The sequence below is a fragment of the Prionailurus bengalensis genome, chromosome C2 (assembly GCF_016509475.1).
Source record: "Prionailurus bengalensis isolate Pbe53 chromosome C2, Fcat_Pben_1.1_paternal_pri, whole genome shotgun sequence".
Taxonomy (NCBI): domain Eukaryota; kingdom Metazoa; phylum Chordata; class Mammalia; order Carnivora; family Felidae; genus Prionailurus; species Prionailurus bengalensis.
The window spans coordinates 12,492,501-12,497,936 of NC_057350.1; positions in this window are offsets into that span (position 1 = coordinate 12,492,501).

Sequence of the window (5,436 nt, forward strand, 5' to 3'; positions counted from 1 at the left end):
TGAAAAAAGCTGCCATGTGAAAAGGTAAAACCTTCTTTCCTGGAGGCATCCTTGCCGAGGATGGCTTACCAAGTATCAAGAAGACAGCCCTCCTATGTTGAGTTAAGTTACGCTGCATTGAATTTGTTCTCCAAGTGGAGGTAACCTTAGGATAGGGATTGGGATTCATAAAGAAGAAATGTGAAGGAAGATCAGAAACAAGGAATGAGCTTCAGGTAGCGCTCGAAGGAAAGAGAAAGAATTTCCATAAGGGATGAGAGAAAGAGGTGATGTCATCAATAAGTGAACACCAGAGAAAAATCACAGAATCATGGAGGACAATAGAGGACCAAGGAAGTGTTGGCTAATAGTCAAGAACCACACAGAGGGTTAAGTATATGAAGGCTTACAAAGAGTCACTAGATTTGAAACGAAAGTCAAGGGAGTTCCTGGAGAGTGAAGTTTCCATGGATCTAGTTGACAATACAATAGTAGCTTAGGGGCACTATAAAGTCGGGTGAAGGTCTGCTTTTTCAGCGGGAGGAGGTTGTGCACCTCTGAAGTTCAAAGTCCAGATAGTAGAGATTTAGATTTAGAAAGTAGATCTCTGGCATTTGTGGCCTCCATGTTCACGATCCTTACCATTTGCCGTTGACCCCCACAGTCCAAGGTAGGTAGTAATTTTTCAATTCTGCCAAGGCACACGTTGTACTCGTGTCTGTCATGAAACTGCTGTACGTGAATGATCAGTTATTTGGAGAGCAACACCGGCCAGCTGCCCAACGTTGGTATCATACCGCGCCATTGTGATTCTCTACCCATCTCTGTATATGCTTGAACTCTCATGAAATGGTAGGAACTCTACTTCTTTGTAGATCCAGGCAAGCTCATGGATAATGTTGCTATGCAGGTGATGTACTATGAAAAATTGCTTTAGCACTTCATAAAACCATTTAAGAGTCTCAAGACATCACTTTGATGTTTCAGGTACTCTATTTTATGGAGGTAATTATATCTAAGAGAGGTACTCAAAAAGTAGGCTTTTTTGAAACTCTCAGGATACATCCCTTAAAACTGTCAAGATTTTACTTACTGGAGGAGGGGAGGATATCATTATAGAAGAAAACTCTCTCAGGAAATGGGAACGGTTAGTTTTTAGCTCAGAGGAGGAAGAATATTTTGGAATCGGGAAAGAACAAAGAATGTGTCTTAGTCCGGTTTCCCCAGAGAGGACGACGAGAGAAAGATACCTACCTTGCAAATACTTTGCTGGGGATTGTGATCCCCAGAAGCAGCAGTGAAGGAGAGGGAAGCAATGAGAGGTTCTCTTACTGAGTTGGTTGACCCCACAAAGCACGTGAGAGGCCCATGTGACACGCACCTCAGGACTGCCAACGTGGTGCGAGAAAGCAGGTTGCCTGTATCCATCCGTTTGTATCCTCCGTTGGTCAGAGAATATTCCATGAGGCATTAACTCCCCAGTACTTCCAGGGAGCATTGGCGAGGATGCCGACGGTCGTCCGCTGTGTCCCAAACCTCGGTGAAAACAGAGAAGCCTTAGCATGGAAGGCAAGACGTGCTCACAGGCTGCCTTCATGTGCAGCTGGTTGGACCCATGCCCGAGCTGCTTACCACCACGGTGACCAGAGTAGAAGACAAGTGTGGCCACAAGGATCCGAGGAGGTGTGGAACAGGTGCCCGATCCGAGATGTCTGTAGGTTAAGGAGACATGTGCTTTTGTGATCAGGGTGATAAGAAAACTCAGACCAGGTGCCTGGCTCCTGTCAAGAAAATAAGATGCAAGGACGGCTTATAAGAATGAGGGCGCTGTGGTAGGAAGGGGTGTTCGGTACGAGTAGAGGAGAGGTATCAAAGTCATCGGGCAAGAGCAAGCTGGAAGGATGGCCGAATAGCAGGGGTCCCTTTGAAGCTCAACATTAGGAACTTCTAGCTCTTTGCATTTTCTCCACGAGTGCCTGCACCCTACGAGTGGGAGCTGAGAAGGCAGACCACGGGGGCAATCCAGGGCTGGGCTGCGATGGTGCATACAGCAAGGGGTCATCGGCGGTGGGGGGGGGGGCACGTGGAAGCAGCTGATCACAGAGTGAAGAGAGGGGAAACAGACAACGTGAAGCCAAGGCACCCCACACACAGACGCTTCCGTGGGGGTAAAGCAGAGCGGGAGTGGGGGAGAGAAAGAACAAAAATGGGACAGCAGCGACTTGAGGTTGGAACAGAGGCCACATGCCGATGACAAGATCTAGAGCACGACCAGTGCTACCTGGTGAGGACAGGAGCCTCGGTATCCTGCAGCAAACTGAGTAACAGGGATGTTCACGTCGCCACAGAAGGAGCTGGGAGGGAAAGACAGAACCTGAGATGCGTCCTGAAGTTGCCCAGGATGGAGCAAACGCTAATAAAAGATACAGATCGACGATTCGGAGGTGGCTAGCCGGTGGTAATAGAGACTTCAGATGATGATACTTGGAGAAAGGCTTTTGGCGAGACTGGAGTTTGAGCCCTCGCTTGAAAAGAGTTTAGGTAACCAACATGTTAATTAACAATCAAAGCGGTTGCGAGAGTTTGAAGACAAAGCAAGACTTGCCTCAAAGCAGACTTGTAACTGGCATTATTTCTGCAGGAGAAGTTGGAGAGGTGTGCAGAATTTCACTCTTACTTAGTGCACTGGGTATTATTTGAATGTGCTATCAGGAGCCTGCAATGCTCTTCTGGGAAGAAGGAAAGAAAGAAAGAAAAGAAAAAAGAAAAGAAAGAAAGAAAGAAAGAAAGAAAGAAAGAAAGAAAGAAAGAAAGAAAGAAAGAAAGAAAGAAAGAAAGGAAGAAGGAAGGAAGGAAGGAGAGAGGGAAGAAAGAAAAAAAAGGAAGAAGGAAAGGAAGGAAGGGAGAGAGAGGGAGAGAGAGAGGAAGGAAGGAAAACAAATTTAGTCAAGGACAAAAGTAGAATTCGAGCCCACGGCGAACAAACACTTGTCCACCACCTTTGATTCCACAGCCGAAAGAAGCAGGCATCCTAAGCGGGTGGGGCGGGGGTGTTTCATTAGTCTTCCCAACACTCATTTTTGCTAAATCCACTTAAACTGTGTGACCCCGTTAACACAAAGAGCACATGTTTTAGAAATGAAGTTTTAGGCAGATGGAGAGATATGAAGGTGTGGTAAATGTTTAACTTGCTACACACAGAGATCCAGCCATATTTCGTCAGCGGCTGTCTGTTTGGCCTCCAAGCTTCCAGGGAGGAACCCACCTCCACATGCTCTGTGTCTTTGTCCCAGTCCCCCACTCAGCAAGAGGTCCTGGAAGTCATCGATGTCCTAACAAAGAGTAATAATGACAATAGCCACCATTATCTGATGGCTCCTTTGTGCCCAGCTTATGCCCAATACTTTATGTAGTTTCTCTTACTCAGCAAACACCCGTGGGCAGGCGATGTTGTCGTTGTCCCACAGACCGGGCGGTGCGGAGCCACTGTAGGGGTTCAGCAGTGTCCCCAAGGCACCAGGCTGCTCCACGTTCCTGCTCTGCCCTCCTCAGTGACGGGAACAGCTCCTGCAACCTCTGTGTTCACACGGGAAGAAGAAACAGAGGAGGCAGGTACCAACAGAGTCCCCTCCAGCAGATGTAAACAGCAAGGAGATTTAAGACACTAGATGGGGAGGGTTGAGACACTAGACAGCTCTTGAGTCATGGGGAGGGTTGAACAGACTCTAGGTCGAACTCAGGAAGTCGCCGAGAAATTGGGCCATCGAGGGAGCTGCTGCTTCTTCCACAGTCGCAAAGTTGTTGAAATAAGAGGCCACCTTCTCCAACAGGAAGCCAGGACACGTCTGCCACGACCAGGAAGCAGGTCAATCAGAAAGCCGCCCCCGGAGCGTGAGGTCCCAGACCTGGCCGATTCTGGCGAGGTCTGTGCCAGCAACAGAGATGCCCAGGAGTCTCTTCTCGCTCCCCACTGAACTCAGTTCCTGAGCAAAGCCCCCATGGTCCTCTCTCCACGTGACTTAGTTCCAGATCAAGAGGTAATCAGTAAAGCTGAAATCATATCTGGAGCCCCAGCTGCCATGCTAGCTAAAGACCCTGCAAGTTGAATATCTTAGCTTTCTGGGCTCTACAGCAGAGGCAGGCAAGAGAGAAAGGCATTGGAACAGAGGTGAGTCGAACTCCTGGATGAGCCACAGTAGTTCTGGAAAGCTGGGACGGCTCATTTTCGTCTGGCCAGCTTTCCCTTCCTCCACCCCCAGGGGTCCCGTCCACGTATATTATCTCATTTAATCCTCACCTCAACCTTGCAGTGAAGTATTACTATCTCCTTTACAGATTAGGAAACTGAACCTCATGAAGTTTAAACGATAATGTTCAAGAAGGTAGTGGAATCAAGATTTGAACCAAAGTCTGTGTCCCGCTATTCTCATATGATAGAATTTATATGTTTGCCTTGCTAAAAGTAAACACTGGAAAGAGTGGATTCTCTCTATTCTCAGTTCCCTTGCTCCTGATTATGATTCACTGGCTTTCAAAGAGCTGAATAGGCATGGGGCTCTCCCATCTCCAAACCCTTGCTCTAGAAATTTTCTTGATTGCGTGGGTTGCTTGGTCCATGGTCCTCTACGAAGTCAGATGACTTGGGTCTCAGGACTGTCTGGGGTGAGAAAAGAGGAAGCTTTTGTCCATCAACTCACATTCTCCATTGGCCAAAGACTCACTCCATGAGGCATTATTGTCCCTTTTCCTTATATCTGACCACTCAAATCCCAGCCATCCTTGAAGCCCCAGGTCAAATGCTACCCTTCTGCAAAGATGTCGCCAATCTCCTTGTCAACAGGTAGCTCCACCTTCCCTGAAACTCTCATGCATTTCCTTTGTACCTTCCTCTGAATATTTTTCACCTTCCCTGAAATTCTCACATATTTCCTTTGTACCTGCCTCCAGATATTTTTCACAATCAACTTATATAATTACCCCTTCCATATTGTAGCTTCCTTGAAGACAAGAACTATGACATTTATCCCTGTTGTCCCTTGAAGCTCTTGGCACAGCACATGCATGTAGTAAGGGTTCCCTAGATGAATAATATATAAATGAATGAATTTCCCTGACAAGGTGCTCTCTTCTTGAAAATACTGGATAATCTACATCCAGGTAACTACAAATCAATTGCTTTAGCTTCCTTTAGAGCTTTTAATTAGTGAGATGTTCCTCCATCACCACCATCCATCTGATTTCTCCAGGGTTTACTGGCCCCTCATCAGTTAATGTATACAGAATGTTTTTTCCAAATTTATTTGCTTTACGGCTCTGAACATTTTAAAAATTGAACTGAAAAAAAGAGCGAGAACAGGACAACCTCTCTGGAGTTGAAATGAGTCCATTTTTCTCTTTGGAACACCCACAAGAGGACAGTTCCCCCCCCCCCCCACCCAGTTCAGGCATTTGCATCCA